Raw genomic sequence first — 17,751 nt, forward strand, 5'->3', positions numbered from 1 at the left:
CTGTTTTTATGGGCATATTCCTTTCCTGATTGGTACTTACATCATGAGTAATCACCTGTGGGGCACAGTGCATGCTATGGGTGCTCATTTGTTGATGCAGTATGAAAAAATAATGCCCATACTGCTCTCCTCATATGCTCAATGCTTCTTGTATTTTGCCTAATTGCACCCCCACAATACCTCTGCAATCTATCAATTGCTTCATCTGTCAATTTTCCTCTTCCTCCAAGGGTCTTACCATCACTAAGCTTCTGGGATCCTGATGTCTGCTTTAGTTTGCACAAGCGAGCCCCCATGCACTTCTGCACATGTCCAATGTACTCCTGTTTTTTAATGTGAATTTCACTGCCCTAAGGTTTGAATTCCTCTACAGCTTTATATCCCTTAGAATCACCATCTCCTAGATAGTTAGTGTATCGTGCATTATACCACTCCCGTGATCTGGAAAAAATTGCTTTCACTCCCTCTAGTTCCATCGCTCCACTTGTGCCGTGAAAACTTGCTTCACAACTTTCACTATGTTCATCCTTGGTATTGCCCTTATATCTACAATGTTTTCAGAGAATAGCAACATCAATTACTTTGCAACTGTCTCCACTGGTAACTGTCACAACTCCATTTAGAGATTTATGACCTCTACGTTGCCATGATCCATCTAAAGCAATAGTTAAATCTCTACAATTCCCATTATCTGTCACAGCTTCTTCAACTGCTTTCTTCATTGTTGCTTGAGCAATATCTTCAGCAGAAGATTCCACCAATTCATTTTAAAATCCAAACTTGGTTGGTGGTTTTGGAAAGGTTCATAATACCACATAACATTGTCCCTGCAGCACTGCCCTTGCCAATGCAACGCAAGCCATACACTAGCCCAACATTTATATCATACACCCTCTTTCCACTATCACCACTACGAGGAATACTGTTAGAATTAGAAAATGGAACTTCTGCGGCACATTTGTTACACTTTAATAACATTTTACATGCCAAACCAATGTGTGATGTTACTTTCAATTCCAGTCCTCTTTCTTTGCAAACTTGGAATAATACATTATGTTTCAAAATATTAAAGAGCAAAGAATGTTAATTATTTCATTCACATCATTACTGTCACTTTCATAGTTTTCAAATTTTTCCTTGCTGTCACAAAGTTTCTTGCTGGAAGAAGTTCTGTCACATTCATTTGGAGTAGTCGGTGAAGCAGTCTGAGCGGCATCTCCCTTTGAAACAACAAAAGATTTCTTCTTCCACTCATTGTGCCTTTTCTTAAACACTCGGTTGCTGAAAGGGGGCATAGTGATAGCCACAAAACAAATACGTAAAAAAGCTACGAGCAAAATTCGTCAAATGCGTAAAATTGAACAGCTAAACAACACAAAGCGAACTCCATAAGTCAACAGACTCGGTATAGCGTTTATGTTTACTGATATGAATAGTCACTTGTCACAGAGATAAAGCCACACAACGTTGAAGAAAAAAAAAAAAAACCACTATTATAAAGATACGCTGCTTGCAGCCAGCGAGCGATGCTGTCAGAGGTGACACACAAAGTCGCTACAATCGTTTACGCGGCGCATCAACTTTGCAGAAATAAAAAACACACTTAGAATTCACTGAGAAGGGTGAAACTTGATTTGTTTTATTCAGAAAACTCCAAATAATTGTACAAAGAAAAAAAACAAAAAATGTTAATTCTGTCATTTTCATCGTTCCAGCTCCCCTTAATCCTATCTGATATGGATCCCACACCACACAGCAGTTCTCCATAAGAGGACAGAGTAGAGTGTAGGCAGTCTCTTTAGTAGACCTATTGCATCTTCTATCTGTTGTGTCAGTAAGACGCAGTCTTCGACTTGCCTTCCCCACAGCATTTTCTATGTATTTATGGGAGCCTTTATATTTTATGAAGTAACAGCTTTTTCATGAGATGAGAAAACATTTTTATTTTCCAAGCACAGATCAAAAACTGACAAGAATAAACAACTCGTAACCAAGCCGACTACGGCAAAGATAAACATCTATCAGCTGCAGCTTTCACCCTCTGTTTTTGGCGCAGTGGATAAATGACGTCGCCACATCAGCCCCCCTCCTTTTGAAACCGGGTGCACCAGGTATGTGGGGAAACTTGCACTTGATTTTTCTACCAGCTCTCGTGAAAACATCTTGTGCAGGCAATGGCTGCTCCTGTTCTGCACTTGCTGCTTCGTTGTCCTCTTCTGAAACCGAGGGCTCGGCGAGACTATCTGCTGTTTCTTTGGCCTCCACGTTTGAGGGTGATTTTGCAGACCGAGGAAGGAGTGTACCCTCATCGGTGTAAGCCGCTCAATTGAGACTGTCTCTTCTTTATCATCCTTATCGATTTTGAAGCTGTGGCTTCCACTTGTGATTACCCTGTATGGTCCAGAGTAAGGCGAAACAAGCGGCGGGCGCACCGCATCATCCCTAAGCCACACGTGGGACTTTGCTTGCAGGTCTTTATGTACAAACACTCTCCGGTCTCCATGTCTGACAGGGTTAGTGGGTTTGATGTTTCTCATTCTAACGCTGAGTTGTCTGGCGAATTGCGTGCATAGCTCAGGGGCGAACGGCTGTGTAGATGCTGGAACGATATTCTCCAGGAACCCTCAATTGCTCGCCATAAACCAATTCTGGGGAAGAGCCGTTCTCAATCCGAGTAGGACCAGCGGTAGTGCTTCAGGCCATGAAGTGGAACTACACATTAATGCAGCGTTGAGCATGCGGTGTAGTCGTTCCACCATTCCATTACTAGATGGATGATAGCTTGTGGTGCGTAGGTGGTTGCACCCGCACAGTAGTAAAAGTTCATTGAAAAGTTGGCTTTCAAACTGCCTTCCGCGATCTGTTGTTATGTTTTGCGGAACGCCAAACCTGGAGAACCATGAATGCAACAGTGCTTTTGCAACCGACTCCGCAGAAATGTCTTGTATTACAACTACTTCTGACCACCTGATAAAACGATCAATGATTGTGAGCAAATAGCGTTGTTCTGAAGAGCATTATAGCGGGCCCACAGTGTCCACATGTATATGTGAAAATCTTGCAGATGGCGTCGGAAAGTCAGCAATAGGTGCAAAGACATGTCTGCTGATTTTATTACGCTGGCATGTTAGGCATGCACGCGCCCATGCACGACAATCTTTTTGTATTCCAGGCCACACTACTTTGGAGGAAACTAACTTAGCTGTAGCTCGTACTCCTGGATGTGATAGGTTATGTAGTGCACTATAAATCTCGCGACGATATTGTTCTGGTATGTAAGGTCGCTCCTTTCCTTTTGCTACATCACACCAAATTCCGTCTGGAACATTTGGGACAGACACACGTCTGAGCTGCAGCGCAGTTCTCTGTTCATCTATTAGACGGCGCAAGAAAGGATCTTCTCGTTGTTTAGACGCTAACTCGGTCCAACGAATTGAATTTAAACTGGCACAATTCCTAGACAGGCAATCTGCGTCCAGGTTGTCTTTTCCTGAAATGTGACGCACGTCAGTTGTGAACTGTGCAATGTACTCGACTTGCCTGCACTGACGTGGTGCATTGAGCTCTGTGTCTCGTTGAAATATAGCTACTAACGGCTTGTGATCGGTAAAAATTGCGAAGTGCCTCCCTTCGACAGACGTGCGAAAATGCTTTATGGCTAAGTAAATAGCAAGCAACTCACGGTCAATAGCACTCCATTTTTGCTGCTGTCGAGTCAGGTTTTTAGAGAAAAATGCGAGCGGATGCCATCTGCCATCAACTTCTTGCTGTAGCGCTGCACCCACTGCTGTTTGGCTCGCATCAACCATGAACGCTAAAGGAGCGCTCAATCTTGGATGTCCCAGTAGTGTTGCCCGAGAAACACATTTCTTTAAGTCATGGACTCCATGGAATTTTACGATTTCCTGTTGTATTTTTACCTGCAAGTAACGTTGTGAGTGGCTCTTGGGCGGCAGCTAATTTAGGTATGTGACGTGTGTAATAGTTGAGCATGCCTAAAAATCTGCGAAGTCCTTTGTAAGTTGTGGGAAGGGGCATCTGTTGTACTGCTTCAACCCGCTCAGGCAAAGGTGACAGGCCTGCTGCTGAAACCAAATATCCCAGGAACTTAACCTCGCGTTTTCCAAACGTGCACTTTGTTTCGTTAATAATTACGCCATACTCTGTCAGACGGCGGAAAAGCTGCCGCAGATGTTCGACATGCTGATATACAGAACCAGAGAATACTAAAATGTCGTCCATATAACAAAATACGAATGGTAATTCTCGAAGCACCTCATGCATGAATCTTTGCCATGTTTGGGCAGCGTTTCTGAGGCCAAATGGCATAAAATTGTACTCAAACAAACCGAATGGTGTGATAACTGCTGTTTTTTTAATGTCAGATGGAGCCATGGGAATCTGTGAAAATGCTTTGGCGCAATCAATCACACTAAATATTTTGGCATTGCTAATCGTACTGTTAAAATCAGTCACATTGGGTACTGGGTAGCGGTCGGGAATTGTGCGGGCATTGAGCTTCCTGTAGTCTCCACATACTCTCCATGAATTGTCTTTTTTACGGACCATGTGAATTGGAGATGCCCATGAACTATCGGACCTACTTACAATACATGTTTTTAGAAGTCTGTCGAACTCAGCTCGCGCCGCGAGAAGCTTCTCTGGAGGCAGACGCCGCGGGCGGAAGGCAACGGGTTGACCTTGTGTCGTACTGATGTGGTGTTGAGTATTGTGTCTGCATTTCCTGGTTGCGTTGACGGGTTCGGTAAGTGCTGGAAAGTCTTGAAGCAGTTTACGAAAAAGTGATTCCTCCAAAAGTGCTGTGATATTGCCTACGACTGTCGGGTGTCTTCTTGCGTGACGCACACGTGTGCGTCCCGCTTAGTTGCGGGTACGAAATCGTATCACAATATCCCGATGCGGATGACGCGGTAGAGGAACCGGAAATCTTCGTGCGGAAAGACGCGGGCACATCGCACTGCACTTGAACCGACGCGGAGGACGCAGTAGGCAATATCCCTTCTGTGGGAACTGTCACCAAACGACGGTTAACCAGGTCGGGTATAAGTCGGTAGTTCCGTAAAAAGTCCGCTCCAATTATAGGACTCGGCACATCAGCAACCACAAAAGTCCATTTTGGATGGAAGTTGGAATTCAGATGTAATGCCAACTGTTTCTCACCATAGGTAGATATTCTGGAATTGTTTGCCGCAGTCAGCACATGTTGCGTTGTTGTCGGGAGTATATCACCTCTCTTTCTTGGATAAACACTGACTTCTCAACCTGTGTCAATCAGAAACTTCTCACCTGGAGAGAAGTCCAACACGAACAATAGGTGTGATTGGTTGCCTGCAGATACCGTGTCGTTTTCACCTCTTTGAATCACGCTATGACTCGGGCGCCTGTGTTGTTGTTGACGAACGTTAGCGCCCTTTAACGCCCGCCTCTTAAGTTTGGGTAGCTGCAGGGTTGAATACATTGACGGGCAGTGTTACCGAAGCGTCTGTGGTACCAGCACCATTGATCTGTCAAATCCTGTTCGATAGCATTTCTTCGTCTTTTCCAACGGCAACTTCGTAGCTGGTGGTGGTGTGAAGTTACTTGCACGTTGAGTTTTGCCACTTGTACTGCCAGTTGCTGTATGGTGGGTTCGGTCGATGAGCACTGCTGTTGGGAAGTATTATTGCATGTTTCTGGCTCACTGACGTCAGATTCCATCACACTACACGTTCTTGGGCCACTATCCTGGCTGTAGTTGAATTCGGAACACGCAGAAACTTCGGTTAAGGTGTTTGCGATTGTGTCCGCATTTTTTGCTAAGACTTGCAATGGTAAGTCTGTTTCTGCTGCAATGACGGCACGAATGTTGGCAGGAAGTTTACGAAGCCATATTAGACTAAAGACTCTTCAGGTAGGAGTCCCGGGCCGGCTAATGTACGTAAGGCTTTGAGTACTTGTGACGGAGTCTTGTCGCCCAAATCTTCGTATGCGAAAATTTTTTGTTGTCGCAAATCTGGTGACAACGTATAATGCTGTATGAGAGCTTCCTTTAGCACAAAGTAATTTTGTTGCGACAAGGTTTCTTCTACTTGCTCTATCACTTCTAAATTTAGATGTGAAACCACTATATTAAATTTATCAATGTTGTTAGACACCCCACGCTGCCGAAATATGCATTCAGCCTGCGTAAACCAAAGCTGGGGGCGCGTCGGCCAAAACGCGGAAAGCTTAACATTTCCGTGTCGCGCGTAGGTACTCCCATCTTTTGCGTTAACATCTGTCGTTCCGTTTTGTGGCGAATCAAAGGGCGTGGACCGCGATCCTTGGTCGAACAGACTGTAGTCTTCAATCTTGATTCCACTGCCCCATGCTTTTGTCTCTGAATTCATTATTCTCGTCGGTATATATATTTTCTTTATGCTTCTGCTACGATTTTTCGGGGTCACCACTATGGGAGCCTTTATATTTTATGAAGTAACAGCTTTTTCATGAGATGAGAAAACATTTTTATTTTTCAAGCACAGATCAAAAACTAACAAGAATAAACAACTCGTAACCAAGCCGACTACGGCAAAGATAAATATCTATCAGCTGCAGCTTTCACCTGCTGTTTTTGGCGCAGTGGATAAATGACGTCGCCACATATTCTTTCCAGTTTAAGTTGCTTGTAAAAGTCCAGACTCGACTTTTATGTGTAAATAAATGCTTGAATTGCAAGGATTTTTTACTCAGCTGTTTCTGTGCCAAATTATACAGGCATGCCGAAGAAGAAAGCAGCAGGATGAATTTCTCAATCAAAATAGGAAAGATGTGCAGTACCAACAAAGCACGTTTTCTGCCTGTTGCACCTTACATTGCGTTCCTACATAGTGCAGTTCCCAAACAAAAAACCTGCTACCCTGTGATAAAATATCAGTGGTTCACAATTGTAATCAGTCAATTCATACAAATACCAGGGTGTTACAATTTGTAGAAATATGTAATGGAACAGTAGTCGTAGGGCAATAGAGCTGTGTCCCAATTCTGCATTGTTGCTAAATTTATTCAAGAAGGTGGATCCAAGATGGCGGCCATAGATGTGGCAACGTCGCAGAGATTTCATGGCGGGAAGTTCAAATTTTGTTGGGAAAACAGGTCAATTGGGGTACCTCCACTAGCCTAACCCTCTCCCCTCTCCTCCCCTATCTGTAAATTGGCGGCAAAAGAACTCAGTCTGCGCTGGGCTGCCGGGTAGGATGGACATAAGTCCTTATTTTGTATGCATTGTTCATTTAAACAATTTGAGTTGTGATACGCAGTAGCTCTACCCATTGTGTTCACCATGAGGTCTGGAGTCCAACTGACCTAGTTCACAACACCGCCACCAGAGGGTGCTCTCGGCCCTCTCCCTCTCCCCTCCCCTGATCTAATCCAAGATGGCAGTGTGGGGAAGAAGGGCAGGAAAAGGACTCAGTCTGTGTCTAGCTGCTGGACTGGGAGGATGGGCAGAATGTTTACTGTGTTCAATGGATGAAATGCCTGTGCTGGTGAAGGAGTTTATCAGGTATATTAGCTGTAATCATGAATCTGAGGATAGCAATTATATTTGTTGAAGATAAATATGCTTCATGAAATAATGAAGATTCAGCAGGATGGGGCTAAGTTACACTTTGCAGCTCATGATGATGAATATATGTGCTGTAACTGTAGATCATTCGATAACAGTCCAGTCAGTCTTCCAAATCAAGACATTCGCTCTTGTGTGCACGCTCTGCTGGAAGAGAGGCCACATGCCGACTTACGGCACGGCCACGCGGTAGCCACAGGTGTGGTCGCATACTTCCTGTCACATTGGGAAGACCCCTGCCTTCCTCATTCCCATTCCCGGTGCATGGTTACCCTTTGTCATTGAATACGAGTTGCTTCGGGAGCTATTACAGCTGTTGTTTACGCAATGTGTGGAATTTGTCGTATACATACCTTGAAAATGTCACAGGAATTAAATGTACAACTGCACAGAGAGAGAGAGAGAGAGAGAGAGAGAGAGTAATATTTAAACAGTTTCACATTTTATTCTGAGGAATGCCATCACCACACTTGAACATGGACTCCAGAAAAAGAGCATGACACATTTGTGAAACCACCCCTGAGACACTTTGCATGCTTTTGTGGGAAATACTCCTTTGTTGACCATGGGATGCTTCACGAGGTACTAAATGCAACTGAATATGTTTCTAAATACACTTTCAGAAATATTGCTTCACCATAATTTGCTTCAATTTTACAGTGTATGTGACCACACTCGAACACAGACCCTAATACAAGATCACAACACACTTTTGTATCTGTGTCTGTCTGTTGTGTGTGTGGGAGGGGGGGGGGGCTGTAAATATTATGTTCACTATGTACATGAGTATATACACATACATAGACTGTGTGTGGAAAAAAATTATTAAAATATGTATATATATTCACATCACATGTGTGAAAGGAAAAAAGTTTTAAAAAAGTTAAAAAGCATGAACAACAAATATATTTATATTTATTAAAAAATCATAAACAGAAAAAGGTATTTGTATGTTTATTTATTCATATGTAATGTATGTGTGCCCTGTAAATATATATCTACACACCATGTGAGTCTTGTAAATAGAACAGATTTTAGTTCTTCACCTGCTGCTAACCATCCAAGTCAGATTAGTTTTTAAGTGTATATATATATATCTATACAGCTCACAGTCCATCAGAATTATTTTTATTGTAAAAATCTTTGCTATTGGGGCTGTTGAAATGAGATTTGAAGAGTGCACAGTCCATCAGAATTATTGTACAAGCCATGCTACTGGGACTGTGGAGTTTAGTTGTAGTAGTAAAAATAACAATTATCTCCACATTAGTTTTTGCCTAGATTTATATATCTGGAAAAACTGTAAACATTCTCATAGAGTGCTACTGAGAAAAATGTAAAACAGTTTCAAGCAGTGTTACTGTTGTAGTAAGTAAGTTAAAAATATCTCCGCATTGGAATAACAGAGTCAAATTATACCTCGAGAACTATATAGTAATCTCAAGAACTGAACTGTTATCTCAAGAACTGAATTGTATTTATTTGATCTAAATAAACCTAAAATAGTTCATTACCATACATCTTTGTAGGTATTTACAAAAAAAACCTATCCCCTATTGGATTATGTATATATATACACTATCTGATCAAAAGTATTTGGACACCTGGCTAAAAATAACTTACAAGTTCATAACACCCCCTATCGGTAATGCTGGAATTCAATATGGTGTTGGCCCACCCTTAGCCTTGATGACAGCTTCCACTCTCGCAGGAATACATTCAATCAAATGCTTGAAGGTTACTTGGGGAATGGCAGCCCATTCTTCATGGAGGGCTGCACTGAGGAGAGATATTGATGTCGGTCAGTGAGACCTGGCACGAAGTTGGCGTTCCAAAACATCCCAAAGTTGTACTATAGGATTCAGGTCAGGACTCTGTGCAGGCGTCCATTACAGGGATGGTATTGTTGTGTAACCTCTCCGCCACAGGCAGTGCATTATGAACAGGTGCTCAATCATGTTGGAAGATGCAGTCGCCATCACCGAATTGCCCTCCAACAATGGGAAGCAAGAAGGTGCTTAAAACACCTATGTAGGCCTGTGCTGTGAAAGTGCCATGCAAAACAACAAGGGGTGCAAGGCCCTTCCATGAAAAACACTACTACACCATAACACCACCGCCTCCAAAATTTTACTGTTGGTACTACACACACTGACAGATTATGCTCACTGGTCATTCGCCACACCCACAGCCTGCCATCGGATCACTGCATTGTGTACTATGATTCGTCACTCCAAACAATGTTTTCCACTGTTCAATCGTCCAAGGTCTATGCTACTTACACCAAGCGAGGCGTCGTTTGGCATTTACCAGAGTGATGCATGGATTATGAGCAACTGCTCGACCATGAAATTCAAGTTTTCTTACCTCCCGCCTAACTGTCATAGTACTTGCAGTGGACCCTGACGCAGTTTGGAATTCCTGTGTAATGGTCTGGATAGATGTCTGCCTATCACACATTACGACCCTCCTCAACTGTCGGCTGTCTCTGTCAGTCAACAGATGAGGTTGGCATGTACGCTTTAGTGCTGTATGTGCCCCTTCACGTTTCCACTTCACTATCACATTGGAAACAATGGACCTATGGATGTTTAAGAGTGTGGAAAAATCGCATACAGGCCTACGACCCAAGTGACACCCAATCACCTGACCACATTCGACGTCCGTGAGTTACGCCGAGGGCCCCATTCTGTTCTCTCATGATGTCTAATGACTACTGAGTGCGCTAATATGGAGTACCTGGCAGTAGGTGACAGCACAATGCACCTAACACGAAAAACGTATGTTTTTGGGGGTGTCCGGATAATTTTGATCACAGTGTATGTAAAGGGTGTATGGGTCATAAATGACCTTAGTTTTTCTAAAGATGAGTGCTATTAAGGAGACGAAGTTTAAGATCGAGAAAAACAATATATGTATGGAATGGTTGCATGGAATTATGCCTACTGTGCAGCACGAATTAGATTATGGGAGCCGGAGGCAAGTGACTACATCCGCTTCCAAAGACATATAGCAAACATAACTAAAATTATATCTCCTGTAACAATATTGTGAAAAGGAAAGTTGCTACTCACCATACGGAGGAGATGCTGAGTTGCAGATATGTAATCATGGAGTGGTGCTTGCAGTGTGGCCTCAGATGCCCGAGACTACAGTCATGTGTGTGTGAGTTGCATTTGCATGAGTGTGTATGTTTGTGTTTGTTGTGTAATTTTGATAAAGGCCTTACTGGCTGAAAGCTATATGTGTGATAGTCCTTTTGTTGTGCCTATCTGTGACTCAGCATCTCTGCTGTATCATGAGTAGCAACTTTCCTTTTCACAATACTGTTACATTCCATCCTGGATTTTCCATTGTTTGATTATATCTCCTGTGCTTGAAGATAACTACAGACATAGTATCTGGGTAAAATTGTACACTGTAAAAGCAAGAACAGGGCGAAGAGAAATCACACACATATTATGAGGTAAAAATTCATTTATTTCTCATCCAATCAGAAGTAATTTTACATTTTCATAAGCAGACACAGCAGCACTATTTTCACACATCATCTTCTGGAGTCGATGGATAGGACACCAGTAGAATTACAGGCCTTGAACAGCATCAAACTTGAAGATTCTACACATGCATAAGATCTTCTCCCCTTCACATAGAGGATGGTATCCATGTGGTCAAATAAAGTGACATCACCATATCTTCATTGGGCATGCCACGATCATCCTAGCGAATTCCATGGTAGAAATGTGATAGTAATAGAGATATTCTCTATTACTCCAGTGTCTTCTGTGTATGCTATAAATGTGTCTTTAAATATGAGCTGTCTACACTCGTCATCATAGAAACCTTGAGTGTCTGCAATGATGTTCACACCCTGAGATGCCATTGTGGAATGTTCTCTGTGTGGTGCAGCACCTGTTCATTTATACAGCTCATTGCACAATTCTGGTGGGCGGGAAGTAGTTTACCACACAGTCATTTAGAGCTAAAGCATATGCTGTAGTGTGTTCTGGGAAATTTGCTGAAGATTCAAATTCAGTTCATACATCTATGGGTCCAGACTTAATTATCCCATTCTGTTTTGAAAGTCTATTACGATGATCAGTGATATCTGCTTGAATTTCTGTGGAATGAGTAGACACCCTCCTCCTCCTTCTCCAGCACTTTCATAGCAAGAAGCACAAAACCTCGCATAAATGTCAGATTTTAGACTGTGTACATTTTCATCCCACTGCCAGTGTAAATTGTCATATGGGTAGAATTCTGAATTCAGGTAGACTGGTATTATTTAACTTACAGTTGTCGAATACAGTGGAATCATTTGCTACATTCCCTCTTCTATGTCTGAAAAGCAAGTATGATGAATGTAGGCATCTCTGGCTGCAAAGAGGTTTTAATAGCCCATTTTTGTCTGCTTGCAGTCAGTAGCACTGGGTACTCAACCTCCGAAGAGTGGATTGCTAGCGATCGATATGTACTGGAATTCAGAACTTTTAAAAACTTCAAACGCTCGTTGTCTGAGGCATTTTCCATATTATCTTGCTTGATCATATTCTCATCTTGAGCTCCTTGAATGTATACATTATTATCCATTGCACTCAGTTCCAGAATGAGTTCCTGTTTAGCATTCATAATATGCCTCATATCCTCAAATTAGCCCATAAGTATTTTTAAAAGTATGCATGCAGTAAATCGTTTGTACTCTTCAACAGTTCTGTTAATCTGATCATCTATGAACCACCCCACATTTTCTAAGCCATTCAAATCTGTGGGTGATGCATGTAAAGTTGATCTCAAACTCACTGAGTTTATAGCAAAGCTCTTGAGACAGGTATACTAAAGTGTTACATGTAAGCTAGGATGCCACTCTAGCACTGCTGTCAGGTTTCTTGAATGATCCTTCCAAATATACCAAGAAACTCTTGCATGGAAGCATCAGTGCATCGTGGTGCTGTATGACAATCCGAATTTCATCATTCTTCTTAAATGTGGTTGAAGCATAAGGTTTATGTGAGAAGTATTCCTCACCATACTCTATTGGACTGATTATACTGAGTGAGGACGTCACTGCGAGATTTCTAGCCAACTGATTTAAGAAATTTGTAGTTCGCACATGTTATCACTTTGCGGTTCGCCAACAAAATGACATGCTGTGAACCGCGTGCACTGGTTTTATACCGTACGCCAATCCTGCCTTAGATGTGCAGTGACTTCCTCACCACGAAAGTCGATAAGTTGATTATTCTGGTCCACAATATGCAACTCCAAATAGTACAATGTCTGAACTGTTATTGGAAGATATAGCATTGGTAGGAGTCTCAACAATCTTATAACCTATTGCAACTGAGGGGAAATATGCATAAATAATATGAATCTGACTGTCGTTGAGAGAGGAGTTCACTGCAATGTTTCACTGAACTCAGACTGTGCTGATGGGCAGTATGTCCACAGTCTGACCTGACTTGCAGAATTTTGCTAGGATCCTTCTTCAGAACCTGTCCTTTCGTGAAACTCAGTAGACGCCCTATTGAACCTTTCTGATTAAAGTCAGTCACTGCACTCACAGTCCTTATTTCAGATTCAAGTGTATTGATGATTGCACGTAGCTGAATACCTTTTCCAGACCGTTTTAACACTTCATTTAAATTGTCAATATTGCACTCACCAGCTTTTATTTCCACAATATCTTTTTCACCGTTAATATCCAGATGCAGTTTATTGTTAGTCTCGGTGATATTTGGTATGCTGTTGTACGCCTCCAACCCGTTCAGTGCAATACTCCATTCACCAATGTTCAAATCAGTTTGCAGAAAGTGTATGGCATTGTATCTGAACCTCAACTAATGAAGGAATGTTTAAAGTTCTTCCTTATATATTCTGCTTCTTCGTGTTTGTAAATGTCAAGGCCAACCTGATGCATGGATGTCTGCAGACGTTTGTATTAAAGACCTGATAGCACTGAAAATGTAGAACACACGTCTTCTGTGAGTGAAGTGTGATTGTAATTCTTCTGGCGGTTGCAGGTCACCAAATGGATCTAAATAGCAGATGGTGTCTGCATTTTTCGTACCATATGATACCCAGTCGGTGCTGAGACCTCCAGCAACATCTGAATTCACAATACCACAATCACCAGTTTTCCTCAGTCTTTGTTAATGTATCCCACATGAACACACCATGGATCTTGAAATGTTTATTTTTTTTCTAAAAATCTTAAGAAGTTCAGTATTTGCGAGTAGCCGATCTGGTAGAACTGCTAATAGACTTTTTTAAAATTTCTGTATGGTTTCAAGTATGGCACTTTTCCGATGGCTGCGGCTTCCATCATGTGATTATGTCTTCTTCCTTATTCTAATGTTGCTTGGGAGTTTTAGATGCAGCACACCAGTGAGGGGACTACCACCAAGAAAGCGGATGGGATTGGGATGAGAAATGGACGAAAACCACAAGACGTTTGGATATTGGTAGAACTCAAAGTGCTTTAACCTCTTCTTCTTTCCGCGCCATTCTGCTTCAGGGTGTTTTTAGCTGCATACATTGCTGTCAGTATACAGTTCTTCAAACACCTCTGCTTTGCACCCTTATTCTTCTTGTTTAGTGCACAACGTGCAGCCTTCATAACTCACACGAAATTCATCACTCCTAAACCCAACTTAATTTTTCCACTGATGGTTTTATCAACTGCAAATGCTGCAATGCATTGATCTATTCCAATATCCTTCCTTCTGTGTATAGCCTTAGCCCTATCAGCTAAAATTCTACCTGTAATGTGATAACTTGGGAGATATTTGTTTGCAGTGTATGCAGTGTCGTGTACCATACATGCTTCTTTGAGCAGACTAGCTACCTTATCTTGTGTAAAGCGTTTTTGAAGCTTTGTTCCAGGTCAACAGAAGTTATATTCTGTATGATAATACATCTCTAGCTCTTTGCACATACCTCCAACTTCATGCATGATAGCCTGAATTTTAGCATACATGTGCAAGCGAATGTTCTGTCTATGTACACCCATTCTCTCAGGTTCAGAGCTAAACATGCATGTGAATTTGTCCATGGTGATGCGTATACTGATGTACGCACCTCTCTTATTGGGCTATACAGGGTGTTTCAAAATGAACATACCAGTTTTAAGGCATTGTAGCATTTATTATGTTCAACTTTAAATTGTAAATAATATAGCAAATGAAAGAGCAACTCAAACAGTTTTGTTTGTATATCTGTGCACAACAGGAAGAATATTGAATGACAATGAGTGACTGAAAAACATGTTGAATGAGCTAGAGTCTTTCACGCTTAGCCCCGAGAAATATCCCTGCGGAAAGTTTATGGACCTTTCTTTTTTTTGGTGAATCAACTGTAGCTCATGTTCCTTATCTTGATGCACTACAGCTACAGGCTGTGCCTCAATGGGAAGAAGCTGAACAACACATCTTCATTTGGGAGCAAGATGGTGTGCCGCCTCACTGGCATAACAGACTGGTTAGACGACGTTGTATGCGACCAGTGGATTGGGCGCAAGGGGCAGTTGACACAGCATTTTATGCATGACCTCCATGTTCATACACGATCTGATGCGATCCTGTGTATGTGCCTCCGATACCAGCTGATCCATCTGACTTTAGAAACAGTGCTATTGCAACAGTTACTCCTGACACATTGATCAAGGTTTCGGAACACTTCACCTATGGGCTCGATGTGTGATCGGTGTTAACGATGAATAATTGTACAAAAAAATGTTTGTGTTTCTCTTTCATTTGGAGTATTATTTATAATTGTAAGGTGAATGCAATATGAGATAGAAAGCCTTAAAACCTGTATATTCATTTTGAAACACCCTATATATACAGAAACTCTTGGAAGTTTCGCTGTACCTACCATCATTCAATTTTCTTGTTTTATCAATAACGAGAAACTCATACTGTGAATGAGTGCAGCAATTGGCACATATCTTTACAAAATCATCGAACAAAATGTCAGTTCCTACATGTGCTTGGTAAATGTGTGTGTCGAATTGGTTCTTTGTTTTCCACAGCAACGTTGTCAAATATGAATACAGTGTTTGGCTTTTCTTTTTCAGGTGGGGGGGATACCACCACTTTCACTGAATGTCACGTATGTAGCGCCTTTTACACAATATCTCCTGCAATAGCTAATACTTGGCCTGAACAGTGTTTTTGAAAATACACAAAGATGTTCAAATCAGACTTCATCTACGTGTGTTAGCAGCATCTTGAGGACATAAGTCTTGCCACAATTGGATGGACCTACAATAACTGCTTGTATATTATCAGGAAGGAGTATTGCATTCTTCTTGCTCTTCTGGTCTTGTTTTGTATCTGCACAGGACCAGTCACCAAATAGAACGTCCTTGTGATTAGGATGTTTCACCCACCACACCATGATACCAATTACGTCAGGTACTGACATGTAGTGGGCATATATAGAAAGATACACATGTAAGAACAGTAATAATATGTGTAGTCACTATAACTCCATCACTTAACCAACTGAACTATATTGGCTACACAGAGAATTCAGCTATATATTTTACCCATGAAGAGTAACTTCATCAATGATTTTGATAATGAGTGGTGATGAGATGTTTGAGGCAATTGTCTGCTGCTGCATGATTTTTGGTGCAGTGTTGAAATTAATGATATTAGTAACTATGGAATACTTTGACAATAATGAGAGAGATGTGAAATAAAATACAAACACCGTCTGAGGTTTATATATATATATATATATATATATATATATATATATATATACACACATTATTCCAAAAAAATCATCAGACTCATTCTTTATCTTCCTCTTCACAGCTGTACAGTATTTCTCAAACAAAGCTTTTGATATGCAATAAATTCCATGTGTATCGCCTTCAGACCGATGGGTATCTCACAATACTCTGGTTTTTCAAATGCACATTAAACCTATTTCTCTTTTGGTTCTCTGCAAACAAAGGCATTGCTCCAAATCATCAACATAAACACTATGCACACATAGAAAGTTTACAATATCATTGTAAGCGGAGTCTATGCTCAGCAACCAACGACACAGTCACTCCAATGCAATTGGCGTAGATCACCTGATTTCACACACAGTGCAGAGTCATCATACAATGTTGTAATAGATGATATCACACCAGTAAGGCGAATGTCTGGGTGGCGGGGAGGGGGGGGAGGTACGAGTTGGATAATACTCTGTGGTCATCTGCTGATTGATGTAGTACTCTGCATGTCATATTTCATCCCAGTCAAACTCAGAAATAGGCACTTAAACATCCTTCCATGCATTTTCAATTTCTGTCCTCACATGCAAACCCAGTTATGATGTGCTTCTACACTCACATGTACATATTTTGTTCCACTATGAGTTACTTTGCATGTAGAACTGAAAAGCACAGGTACACTTGATACATTCTTATCCACAGCATCTGCACTAGCACAGGGATGTTCTGCTGGGATGGGTTGTATGTCTGTGACCAGTACTGTCCTCTCTTGCTATTGTTCTGGACCACCTCCAACATTCGAAGTGTTGGGAAAGACCCGCCTTCGCCTTCTTTGCCTTCTTTGTCTTCGCCTTCGCCTTCTTCACCTTCTTCGCCTTTACAGCACACACATTTATCATCATGAGTGTAACTTAGCCCCAGCCTGCTGCATCTTCATTGTTTCATAAAGCGTATTCATCTTCAACAAATATCTTTGCTGTTCTCACAGTCCTCAGATGCAACAGCTAATATACCTATTAAACTCTTTCTCCAGCACAGACATCTCATCCACTGAAAACAGTAAACAGTCCTCCCAGTCCAGCAGCTAGACACAGACTGAGTCCTTTCCTCGCCATTTTTTCACAGACTACCATCTTGGATTATGTAAGGGGAGGGGAGAGTGGGATAGTACCCTCTGGCGGTGGTGTTGTGAACTAGGTCAGTTGGACTCTGGACCTCATGGTGAATACAATGGATAGGGCTACTGCCTACCAAAACTCAAATTGTTTAAATAAACAATGCATACAAACTAAGGACTTACCTTTTCCCACCAATTTCCAGATGTGGGAGGAGAGGGGAGGGAGGTTAGGCTAGTGGAGATAGCCCAATTGACCTGTTTTCCCACCAAAATTTGAACTTCAGGCCATGACGCTAC

Source organism: Schistocerca cancellata, chromosome 1, assembly GCF_023864275.1.
Source record: "Schistocerca cancellata isolate TAMUIC-IGC-003103 chromosome 1, iqSchCanc2.1, whole genome shotgun sequence".
Taxonomy (NCBI): Eukaryota; Metazoa; Arthropoda; class Insecta; order Orthoptera; family Acrididae; genus Schistocerca; species Schistocerca cancellata.